This window comes from Coregonus clupeaformis, chromosome 9 (genome assembly GCF_020615455.1).
Source record: "Coregonus clupeaformis isolate EN_2021a chromosome 9, ASM2061545v1, whole genome shotgun sequence".
NCBI lineage: Eukaryota > Metazoa > Chordata > Actinopteri > Salmoniformes > Salmonidae > Coregonus > Coregonus clupeaformis.
In genome coordinates, this window is record NC_059200.1 from 23267626 (window position 1) to 23280403 (window position 12778).

The following is a 12778-nucleotide window of genomic DNA, read 5'->3' on the forward strand; positions in this document are numbered from 1 at the left end:
GAGAGAGAGAGATAGAGAGGATAAATTAAGCCTTACTCCACTCTCTCTGTTTCTCACCTCTAGAGTAACATTAGCAGTCTCTGACACAGCAGCAGAGTGAAGAAGTTACAAGACTGCTGCCTGCCAGCTAACACGCACATTCACTTTTTAGGATCTAGCTGCCACTTTTCAAATGGTAGCCTATATTTTGACCAGGGCCCATAGGGCTCTGGTTAAAAGTAGTGCACTACAGTGGGGAAAAGAAAGTATTTAGTCAGCCACCAATTGTGCAAGTTCTCCCACTTAAAAAGATGAGAGTGGCCTGTAATTTTCATCATAGGTACACGTCAACTATGACAGACAAATTGAGAAGAAAAAAATCCAGACAATCACATTGTAGGATTTTTAATGAATTTATTTGCAAATTATGGTGGAAAATAAGTATTTGGTCACCTACAAACAAGCAAGATTTCTGGCTCTCACAGACCTGTAACTTCTTCTTTAAGAGGCTCCTCTGTCCTCCACTCATTACCTGTATTAATGGCACCTGTTTGAACTTGTTATCAGTATAAAAGACACCTGTCCACAACCTCAAACAGTCACACTCCAAACTCCACTATGGCCAAGACCAAAGAGCTGTCAAAGGACACCAGAAACAAAATTGTAGACCTGCACCAGGCTGGGAAGACTGAATCTGCAATAGGTAAGCAGCTTGGTTTGAAGAAATCAACTGTGGGAGCAATTATTAGGAAATGGAAGACATACAAGACCACTGATAATCTCCCTCGATCTGGGGCTCCACGCAAGATCTCACCCCGTGGGGTCAAAATGATCACAAGAACGGTGAGCAAAAATCCCAGAACCACACGGGGGGACCTAGTGAATGACCTGCAGAGAGCTGGGACCAAAGTAACAAAACCTACCATCAGTAACACACTACTGTCACGATCGTCGAACAGAGATGAGGACCAAGGCGCAGCGTTGCAGGCAAACATAGTCTTTATTAGAGACACGATCAAAACCAACAAAACGAAAACGTGACAGTTCACGGTCTAACACAACAGACTAGAAACAAGATCCCACAAACTCTGTGGGGAAACAGGCTGCTAAAGTATGGTTCTCAATCAGAGACAACAAGCAACAGCTGAATCACGTTGCCTCTGATTGAGAACCACACTGGCCAACATAGAACAACAATACTAGAAGGTGAAACCTAGAACAAAACACATAGACTTTACACACCCTGGCTCAACATATTAGAGTCCCCAGAGCCAGGGCGTAACAGTACCCCCCCCTAAAGGCGCGGACTCCGACCGCGCCCACCAAATACCACAGGGGAGGGACCGGGTGGGCACTCCGCTTAGGCGGCGGATCCGGCTCCGGGCCTGAACCCCGCTCCCTCTCCAACCCCCCAAAGTACCCCTGGTCCGGTCTGGCCCCGCTGGCCGGAGCTGGACTACACACTGGTGGAGCGGATTGCTCTAGCTCCGGCGTGAAGCATCTTACCGGTGCCGGACCAGCCACCGGTGGAACAGGCATGGGCCGTGACGGACTGACGACGCACACCACTGGCTTGGTGTGGGGAGCAGGAGCGGGCCGAGCCGGGCTGACGAAACGCACCACTGTCTTGGTGCGGGGAGCAGGAGCGGGCCGAGCCGGGCTGACGAAACGCACCACTGACTTGGTGCGGGGAGCAGGAGCGGGCCGGACCGGGCTGACGAAGCGCACCACTGACTTGGTGCAGGGAGCAGGAGCGGGCCGAGCCGGGCTGACGAAAAGCACCACTGACTTGGTGCGGGGAGCAGGAGCGGGCCGGACCGGGCTGACGAAGCGCACCACTGACTTGGTGCGGGGAGCAGGAACGAGCCGTGCCGGGCTGACGAAGCGCACCACTGACTTGGTGCGGGGAGCAGGAACGGGCTGAGCTGGGCTGACGAAACGCACCACTGACTTGGTGCGGGGAGCAGGAATGGGCCGGACCGGGCTGACGACGCGCACCACTGACTTGGCGCGGGGAGCAGGAACGGGCCGGACAGGGCTGACGAAACGCACCACTGACTTGGTGCGAGTGGCAGGAACAGGCCGGACCGTACTGGGAACACACACCACTGGCCCTACGTGGGGATCAGGAACAGGCCGGACCGGACTGGCAACACACGCCAGTACCTCTCGCCGTGCCTCTACATCCTCCTTCCCCCTGGTGACCAGTGACTCCCGTAACCTGGCGGCCTCCTGCTGCCCCGTCGTCCCCGGCGTTAGCCCCCCCCTAAAAAATTTATGGGCTTCACTCCTACCCGTGGACCAGGTCTCCATGCTTCTCGCCAGCCTTTCGCCCTTCTGCCTCCACGTCAAGCCCCTCTCTTCCTCATCCGGCTTGACCCAGTCGAGGAGGCGCTGGATATCCGCTAGGGATTTCCCTGGCGATGGCTCCTCGACCCGCTGCTTGGTCCAGTTCTGGTGGGATCTTCTGTCACGATCGTCGAACAGAGATGAGGACCAAGGCGCAGCGTTGCAGGCAAACATACTCTTTATTAGAGACACGATCAAAACCAACAAAACGAAAACGTGACAGTTCACGGTCTAACACAACAGACTAGAAACAAGATCCCACAAACTCTGTGGGGAAACAGGCTGCTAAAGTATGGTTCTCAATCAGAGACAACAAGCAACAGCTGAATCACGTTGCCTCTGATTGAGAACCACACTGGCCAACATAGAACAACAATACTAGAAGGTGAAACCTAGAACAAAACACATAGACTTTACACACCCTGGCTCAACATATTAGAGTCCCCAGAGCCAGGGCGTGACAACTACGCCGCCAGGGACTCAAATCCTGCAGTGCCAGACGTGTCCCCCTGCTTAAGCCAGTACATGTCCAGGCCCGTCTGAAGTTTGCTAGAGTGCATTTCAAGGTCCTGGAGTGGCCTAGCCAGTCTCCAGATCTCAACCCCATAGAAAATCTTTGGAGGGAGTTGAAAGTCCGTGTTGCCCAGCGACAGCCCGAAAACATCACTGCTCTAGAGGAGATCTGCATGGAGGAATGGGCAAAAATACCAGCAACAGTGTGTGAAAACCTTGTGAAGACTTACAGAAAACGTTTGACCTGTGTCATTGCCAACAAAGGGTATATAACAAAGTATTGAGAAACTTTTATTATTGACCAAATACTTATTTTCCACCATAATTTGCAAATCAATTCATAAAAAATCCTACAATGTGATTTTCTGGAAAACATTTTCTTGTCACGGTTTCGGCCGAGGCTGCTTCTCCTCCGTGCTCGGGCAGACTTCAGCGGTCGTCGTCCCCGAAGTACTAGCTACCACCGTTGTATGTTTTCGATGTTCGTTTGGTTTTGTCTTAATGTTGTACACCTGTTGTCGTTTAGCGTTGATTATGTGTCCTTTAAGTTCTCGTTTTGTTTGTCAGGTGTTGTGTGTGATTGCGCTACCTGTCTACTGAGACTGTGTTTGGTTTTTCTCCGTTGTTGTAGGAGAGGTTTCCGCACGTGTGTGCGCGTTAGTATTTTCTTTGCTAGTTTACGCCTGTGTGCGTAATCGCTCGTCTCCGGGCTCCTTTTGGCTCTTGTTGTGTTTGGAGTACTAAAGTCTGTTGGACGAAGCTTCTGTGTCCTGCGCCTGATTCCTGCACCACATCCACATACAGCACTCTTGACAGAATCACATTATGGAATCAGCAGGAGCAGCAGCAGCATCCGAGTCACTGGAGGAGCGCGTCCGCGAACAGAACGACCAGATCCTTCGTATCGGGACCGCCCTTCAGGACGTAATAAACACTCTGCACCGATGGGAGAACAGAGGGGCATCCACATCTCCACCTACCTTGCCATCACCATCGGCCAGTCCGCCCATCCAAGCTCCGGAACCCAGTGGGATTCGGCTCTCGCTCCCGAGGGCGTATGATGGCACCGCTGCCGGGTGTCAGGGTTCCTCCTGCAGGTGGAACTATACCTGGCCACCGTACACCCGGCGCCCTCGGGACACGAGAGCGTTTCCGCCCTCATCTCCTGTCTCACCGGCAAGGCGTTGGAGTGGGCCAACACCGAATGGAGGAGGATAGACGCCGCCACGATCACATACGCGGAGTTCTCCCGCCGCTTCAAGGCTGTGTTCGAACATCCACCTGAGGGGAAAGCGGCGGGGGAGCGTCTATTCTACCTCCGGCAGGGGAAGAGGAGCGCCCAGGAGTTCGCTTTGGAATTCCGGACTCTAGCGGCGGATGCAGGGTGGAATGAGCAGGCCCTCATCGATCACTACCGTTGTAGTCTACAGGAGGACGTCCGTCGTGAGCTGGCCTGCAGGGATACCAGCCTCACGTTCGACCAGTTGGTGGACATGTCCATCCGGCTGGATACCCTGCTGGCCACCCGCGGACGTTCCGAGTGGGGTTTGTCCATTCCACCCTCCAGCACCTCCGAGCCGAGCCCTATGGAGCTCGGGGGTGCTGGCGCTAGAGAGAGGAGAGGAAGGAGCACGAGGGGGGCCGTCCCCTGCACCAACTGTGGCCGTGGAGGACACACTGCGGCCAGGTGCTGGGGAGGGTCTCCTAGGGGAGAAGACGGCAGACCCCACACTGGGGAGTCCTTCCAGGTGAGTAGGCGTCCCACTTACCCAGAGCTCTCTGTTGTGCACTTCTGTATACCTGTGCGATTTCCACAGGTTGCACCTCATTCCCAGCATAAGGCGCTAGTAGATTCAGGCGCAGCTGGGAATTTTGTTGATCGTAAATGTTGTTTAGAACTAGGGATTCCCCTTCTTCCTGTTGACGTCCCATTTCCCGTTCATGCCCTAGATAGCCGTCCGTTGGGATCGGGGTTGATCAGGGAGGTCACAGCGCCACTTAGGATGTGTACGCAGGAGGGTCATGAGGAGACTATCCAGCTATATCTGATCGACTCTCCTGCGTATCCGGTGGTGCTGGGAATTCCCTGGTTGAGTACCCATAATCCTTCTATTTCGTGGCAAGAGAGGGCTCTTAAGGAGTGGTCTGCCCAGTGTGAGGGGCGATGTTTGGGTGTTTCCGTGGGGGTGACCTCGGTGGAGAGTCCAAACCAGGTGTCCGCAATGCGCATTCCCACTGAGTATGAGGATTTGGCACTTGTGTTCAGTAAATCGAGGGCGACGCGGTTGCCTCCTCATAGACAGGGGGATTGTGCGATAGACCTCCAGGCAGGAGCAGCGCTTCCGCGGAGCCATGTGTATCCTCTGTCCCAAGAGGAGAAGAGAGCTATGGAAACTTACATAGCCGAATCTCTGAGACAAGGATACATACGGCCCTCCACTTCTCCTGCGTCCTCGAGCTTCTTTTTTGTGAAGAAAAAGGATGGAGGGTTGCGCCCGTGCATTGATTACCGTAGTCTCAATCAGATCACTGTGAAATACAGTTATCCACTCCCTCTGATTGCGACTATGACAGAGTCTTTGCACGGAGCCCGTTTCTTCACGAAACTGGATCTCAGGAGCGCATATAACTTGGTGCGCATTAGGGAGGGCGATGAATCGAAGACGGCATTTAGTACCACCTCGGTCATTACGAGTATCTCGTCATGCCATACGGGTTGATGAATGCTCCTTCAGTCTTCCAATCCTTCGTGGATGAGATCTTCCGGGACATGCAGGGGCAGGGTGTGGTCGTGTACATAGATGACATCCTGGTGTACTCGCCTACCCGAGACGAGCATGTAGCCCTGGTGCGCCGAGTGTTGGGTAGGCTGTTGGAGCACGACCTGTATGTCAAGGCAGAAAAATGTCTGTATTTTCAGGAGTCGGTCTCCTTTCTGGGTTATCAGTTGTCCGCGTCAGGGGTGAAGATGGAGGTTGACTGGGTGTCAGCCGTGCGTAATTGGCAAACCCCAACCACCGTTAAAGAGGTGCAGCAGTTCTTGGGTTTTGCGAATTACTACCGGAGGTTTATCCGGGGTTTTGGACAGGTGGCAGCTCCCATAACGTCTCTTCTGAAGGGGGGTCCGGTGCGCTTGCAGTGGTCAGCGGAGGCGGACAGGGCTTTTGGGAGACTGAAGGCCCTGTTTACTTCGGCTCCAGTGCTTGCGCATCCGGATCCCGCCTTACCATTTCAGGTAGAGGTGGACGCGTCTGAGGCCGGTATAGGGGCCGTGCTATCTCAACGGTCCGGCACGCCACCTAAACTCCGCCCTTGTGCCTTTTACTCCAAAACGCTCAGCCCGGCGGAGCGTAATTATGACGTAGGTGACAGGGAGCTGTTAGCCGTGGTTCAAGCCCTAAAGGTGTGGAGGCATTGGCTTGAGGGGGCTCAACACCCTTTCCTCATTTTGACTGACCACCGTAACCTGGAGTACATTCGGGCAGCTAGGAGACTGAACCCTCGCCAGGCTCGGTGGAACATGTTTCTAACCCGGTTTGTATTTAAGATCACGTACATCCCTGGGTCCCAGAACGGTAAGGCAGACGCCCTGTCTCGGCGGTATGACACAGAGGAGAGGTCCGTAGAGCCCATTCCATACTGCCGGAGTCTTGTCTAGTGGTACCGGTAGTGTGGGAGGTCGATGCTGAAATCGAGCGGGCGTTGCGTACCGACCCTAGCCCTCCACAGTGTCCGGTGGGTCGGACGTACGTTCCGCTCGAGGTTCGGGATCGACTCATTTATTGGGCTCACACGTCACCCTCCTCTGGACATCCAGGTATTGGCCGGACAGTGCACTGCCTTAGCGCGAAGTACTGGTGGCCAACGTTAGCCAGGGATGTGAGGTTTTATGTCTCCTCCTGTTTGGTGTGCACCCAGTGTAAGGCGCCCAGACATCTGCCCAGGGGTAAGTTACAACCCCTGCCCGTTCCACAACGACCCTGGTCTCACCTCTCGGTGGATTTTGTTACAGACCTTCCCCCCTCTCAGGGGAATACCACCATACTGGTCGTTGTGGATCGGTTCTCTAAAGCCTGTCGTCTTCTCCCAATGCCAGGTCTTCCTACTGCCTTGCAGACCGCTGAGGCACTCTTCACCCACGTCTTCCAGCATTACGGGGTACCCGAGGATATAGTGTCTGATCGAGGTCCCCAGTTCACCTCCCGAGTCTGGAGAGCGTTCATGGAGCGCTTGGGGGTCTCGGTGAGCCTTACCTCGGGGTACCACCCGGAGAGTAATGGGCAGGTAGAACGAGTGAACCAGGATGTGGGTAGGTTTCTGAGGTCGTATTGCCAGGGCCGGCCGGAGGAGTGGGCGAGGTATATTCCCTGGGCAGAGATGGCCCAGAACTCTCTCCGCCACTCCTCCACCAACCTAACCCTTTTCCAATGTGTGTTGGGTTACCAGCCGGTTCTGGCACCGTGGCATCAGAGCCAGATCGAGGCCCCTGCGGTGGATGAGTGGGTAAGGCGCTCGGAGGAGATGTGGAACGCTGCACACGTCCATCTGCAGCGGGCCATCCGTCGACAGAAGGCGAGCACCGATCTCCACCGCAGTGAGGGGCCGGTGTACGCACCTGGAGATCGAGTCTGGCTCTCAACCAGAAACCTACCCCTCCGCCTGCCCTGCCGGAAGCTGGGTCGGCGGTTTGTGGGGCCTTTTAAAGTCCTGAGGAGATTGAACGAGGTGTGTTACAGGTTACTACTGCCTATTGAGTATAAGAATATTAACCCCTCGTTCCATGTGTCTCTTCTCAGGCCGGTGGTAGCTGGTCCACTCCAGGAAGATGAGATTGCAGAGACTCCTCCGCCCCCACTGGACATCGAGGGGGCTCCGGCGTACACAGTTCGGTCCATCTTGGATTCGAGACGCCGTATGGGGGGTCTCCAATATCTTGTGGAGTGGGAGGGGTACGGCCCGGAGGAGCGGTGCTGGGTGCCGAGGAGGGACATCCTAGACCCGTCTCTCCTGACAGAGTTCCACCGTAGTCACCCTGCGCGCCCTGCTCCGCGTCCTCCTGGTCGTCCCCGAGGCCGGGGTCGGCGCACGGCTGGAGCCGCGCATCAAGGGGGGGGTACTGTCACGGTTTCGGCCGAGGCTTCTTCTCCTCCTTGCTCGGGCAGACTTCGGCGGTCGTCGTCCCCGGAGTACTAGCTACCACCGTTGTATGTTTTCGATGTTCGTTTGGTTTTGTCTTAATGTTGTACACCTGTTGTCGTTTAGCGTTGATTATGTGTCCATTAAGTTCTCGTTTTGTTTGTCAGGTGTTGTGTGTGATTGCGCTACCTGTCTACTGAGACTGTGTTTGGTTTTTCTCCGTTGTTGTAGGAGAGGTTTCCGCACGTGTGTGCGCGTTAGTATTTTCTTTGCTAGTTTACGCCTGTGTGCGTAATCGCTCGTCTCCGGGCTCCTTTTGGCTCGTGTTGTGTTTGGAGTACTAAAGTCTGTTGGACGAAGCTTCTGTGTCCTGCGCCTGATTCCTGCACCACATCCACATACAGCACTCTTGACAGTTCTCATTTTGTCTGTCATAGTTGACGTGTACCTATGATGAAAATTACAGGCCTCTCTCATCTTTTTAAGTGGGAGAACTTGCACAATTGGTGGCTGACTAAATACTTTTTTCCCCCACTGTATATGGTCTGATGTTGAGGTCGGGTGTTGAGAAGAGTCCATGTCCCATATCGGTGGATCCAGTTACAGTGGGGAAATAAAGTATTTAGTCAGCCACCAATTGTGGGATTTTTAATGAATTTATTTGCAAATTATGGTGGAAAATAAGTATTTGGTCAATAACAAAAGTTTCTTAATACTTTGTTATATACCCTTTGTTGGCAATGACACAAGTCAAACGTTTTCTGTAAGTCTTCACAAGGTTTTCACACACTGTTATTTTGGCCCATTCCTCCATGCAGATCTCCTCTAGAGCAGTGATGTTTTGGGGCTGTCGCTGGGCAACACAGACTTTCAACTCCCTCCAAAGATTTTCTATGGGGTTGAGATCTGGAGACTGGCTAGGCCACTCCAGGACCTTGAAATGCTTCTTACGAAGCCACTCCTTCGTTGCCCGGGCGGTGTGTTTGGGATCATTGTCATGCTGAAAGACCAAGCCACGTTTCATCTTCAATGCCCTTGCTGATGGAAGGAGGTTTTCACTCAAAATCTCACAATACATGGCCCCATTCATTCTTTCCTTTACACGGATCAGTTGTCCTGGTCCCTTTACAGAAAAACAGCCCCAAAGCATGATGTTTCCACCCCCATGCTTCACAGTAGGTATGGTGTTCTTTGGATGCAACTCAGCATTCTTTGTCCTCCAAACACGACGAGTTGAGTTTTTACCAAAAGTTCTATTTTGGTTTCATCTGACCATTTGACATTCTCCCAATCCTCTTCTGGATCATCCAAATGCACTCTAGCAAACTTCAGACGGGCCTGGACATGTACTGGCTTAAGCAGGGGGACACGTCTGGCACTGCAGGATTTGAGTCCCTGGCGGCGTAGTGTGTTACTGATGGTAGGTTTTGTTACTTTGGTCCCAGCTCTCTGCAGGTCATTCACTAGGTCCCCCCGTGTGGTTCTGGGATTTTTGCTCACCGTTCTTGTGATCATTTTGACCCCACGGGTGAGATCTTGCGTGGAGCCCCAGATCGAGGGAGATTATCAGTGGTCTTGTATGTCTTCCATTTCCTAATAATTGCTCCCACAGTTGATTTCTTCAAACCAAGCTGCTTACCTATTGCAGATTCAGTCTTCCCAGTGTCGTAGTAAATATATAATGTTATAGCTTGGTCTGACTAAAATCTTGTGCATGACCCATTTTGTGTTGGGCGTTTGTTTTCAATCAATGCTGTTCCTATCCAATAACAATGGACAAAAGGGTCCTATCTTGTCAGCCTTGTCAGCAGGTGGCCAAGGACAACACCCACGCCATAGGTCTCTCAGTTCTTCCAACTCACGAGTTCTTGCTCTGAGGACACACACACACACACACACACACACACACACACACACACACACACACACATCATCACTGATAACACACACACACACACACACACACACACACACACACACACACACACACACATCATCACTGTTAAACACACACACACACACACACACACACACAAAAATCCCCTCTCTTAGGCTGAACATTTGGAGACAGAGAACCCGACTCAGAGCCAAATGCAACAGTGACACTAGCCTGAAGGGGACCTCGCCCAACTCATCAGGACCAATCAGAAGATCAGAACTACTAGATTCAACCTACTTCATTTATTGCATAAAATGTCTGCACACAATGTTTCGGGGCTCTCTTCAGATAAACTCCCTACGAGTTTGACGAACGAGTCCGTGCACGCCATTCCAGATATCTTTACCTCTGAATAAACTGCCTTATATTATATAATTATCCACCTTGTCCAAAAGTCTCTACTTGGTCTCAGTTCTCCAGTAAACTTGTGATCATCAACACCAGCCTGGTGCAGGTCTACAATTTTGTTTCTGGTGTCCTTTGACAGCTCTTTGGTCTTGGCCATAGTGGAGTTTGGAGTGTGACTGTTTGAGGTTGTAGACAGGTGTCTTTTATACTGATAACAAGTTCAAACAGGTGCCATTAATACAGGTAACGAGTGGAGGACAGAGGAGCCTCTTAAAGAAGAAGTTACAGGTATGTGAGAGCCAGAAATATTGCTTGTTTGTAGGTGACCAAATACTTATTTTCCACCATAATTTGCAAATAAATTCATTAAAAATCCTACAATGTGATCTTCTGGATTTTTTTTTCTCAATTTGTCTGTCATAGTTGACGTGTACCTATGATGAAAATTACAGGCCTCTCTCATCTTTTTAATTGGGAGAACTTGCACAATTGGTGGCTGACTAAATACTTTTTTCCCCCACTGTATATACCTCTGTCCCAAATGAGTGGGAAAGATAGGCACCGTCTAATTTTTATCAAAATTATGAATGAAATAAAACGGTGGTTTTATAAATTATTTGAATAAAAGCCTTGGCTTGCATGCACTATGGTACCGGTAATCATGAACATGGATAAGCAGGTGTAAATAATCCTACTGTATCTAAACTAGGCTGTAAACAACAACAACATATCAAAACCAGAACATTTTGTCAATCTGACCTTTTGACATTTGTCATTTTAAAATCAGAGAGGCATAGAATCAAACAACCAGCACTGCTTGTACCTTCATCAGCTATTCAGAGTTCTGTGCTTCCTGTGATTGGCAGCAGCATAGAATTGTGAAAGCCACCATAAAGTTAATAATGTGATGAACAACTGAGAGATAAAAATACCTCTGTTTCCCTCCAGGGTTCAGAGACCCGTCCCCAGCAGGCAGGCAGGCAGGCAGAAAGGCCACACTGTGAGACTGGAGGATATATCCACGGCTTTAAGGGCGTATCCACGGCTCTGAGGACGTATCCACGGCTTTAAGGACTTATCCATGTCTCTGAGGACGTATCCACGGCTCTGAGGATGTATCCACAGCTCTGAGGACATATTTTTTCAGCTCTGAGGACGTATCCACGGCTCTGAGGATGTATCCACGGCTCTGAGGTCGTATCCATGACTCTGAGGACGTATCCACGGCTCTGAGGACATATCCACGGCTTTGAAGACGTATCCACGGCTCTGAGGACGTATCCATGGCTCTGAGGACGTATCCATGGCTCTGAGGACGTATCCACGGCTCTGAGGACGTATCCACGACTCTGAGGACGTATCCACGGCTCTGAGGACTTATCCACGACTCAGAGGACGTAGCCACGGCTCTGAGGACGTATCCACAGCTCTGAGGACGTATCCACGCTCTGAGGACGTATCCGCGACTCTGAGGACGCATCCACGGCTCTGAGGACGTATCCACGGCTCTGAGGACGTATCCACGGCTCTGAGGACGTATCCACGGCTCTGAGGACGTATCCACGGCTCTGAGGACATATCCACGGCTCTGAGGACGTATCCACGGCTCTGAGGACGTATCCACGGCTCTGAGGACATTTCCACGGCTCTGAGGACGTATCCACGGCTCTGAGGACGTATCCACGGCTCTGAGGACGTATCCACGACTCTGAGGACGTATCCACGGCTTTGAGGACGTATCCACGGCTCTGAGGACGTATCCACGGCTCTGAGGACGTATCCACGGCTCTGAGGACGTATCCACGGCTCTGAGGACATTTCCATGGCTCTGAGGACGTATCCACGGCTCTGAGGACGTATCCACGGCTCTGAGGACGTATCCACGGCTCTGAGGACTTATCCACGGCTCTGAGGACATATCCACGGCTCTGAGGACGTATCCACGGCTCTGAGGACTTATCCACGGCTCTGAGGACGTATCCACGGCTCTGAGGACGTATCCACGGCTCTGAGGACGTATCCACGACTCTGAGGACGTATCCACGGCTCCATGCTACTTTGGTGCAGCTTATGCCTGTGTGTATTTACTGTTTGCTGTAGCATGCTCTACATTACCTTTTAATGGTCCTGTCATTCCACTCATTTGTTTGTGAATGTTATTATCTTTCAATAAATTAGTTTGAAATTAGCAAATTAAGGACAATATCTATCTGGGGATGATTTTAAACAATCTTTCTCTCTCTCTCCCACCCTCTCTGCCTCCCCCTCTCCTACTCTTTCTCTCCCCTCCCTCTCTCCCCTTCTCTTTCTCCCCCTCTCTATCAATTACATTAAATTAAATTCAATTTCAATTTCAATTTAAGGGCTTTATTGGCATGGGAAACGTTTGTTAACATTGCCAAAGCAAGTGAAGTAGATAGTAAACAAAAGTGAAATAAACAATAAATATTAACAGTAAACATTACACTCAGAAGTTTCAAAAGAATAAAGACATTTCAAATGTCATATTATATC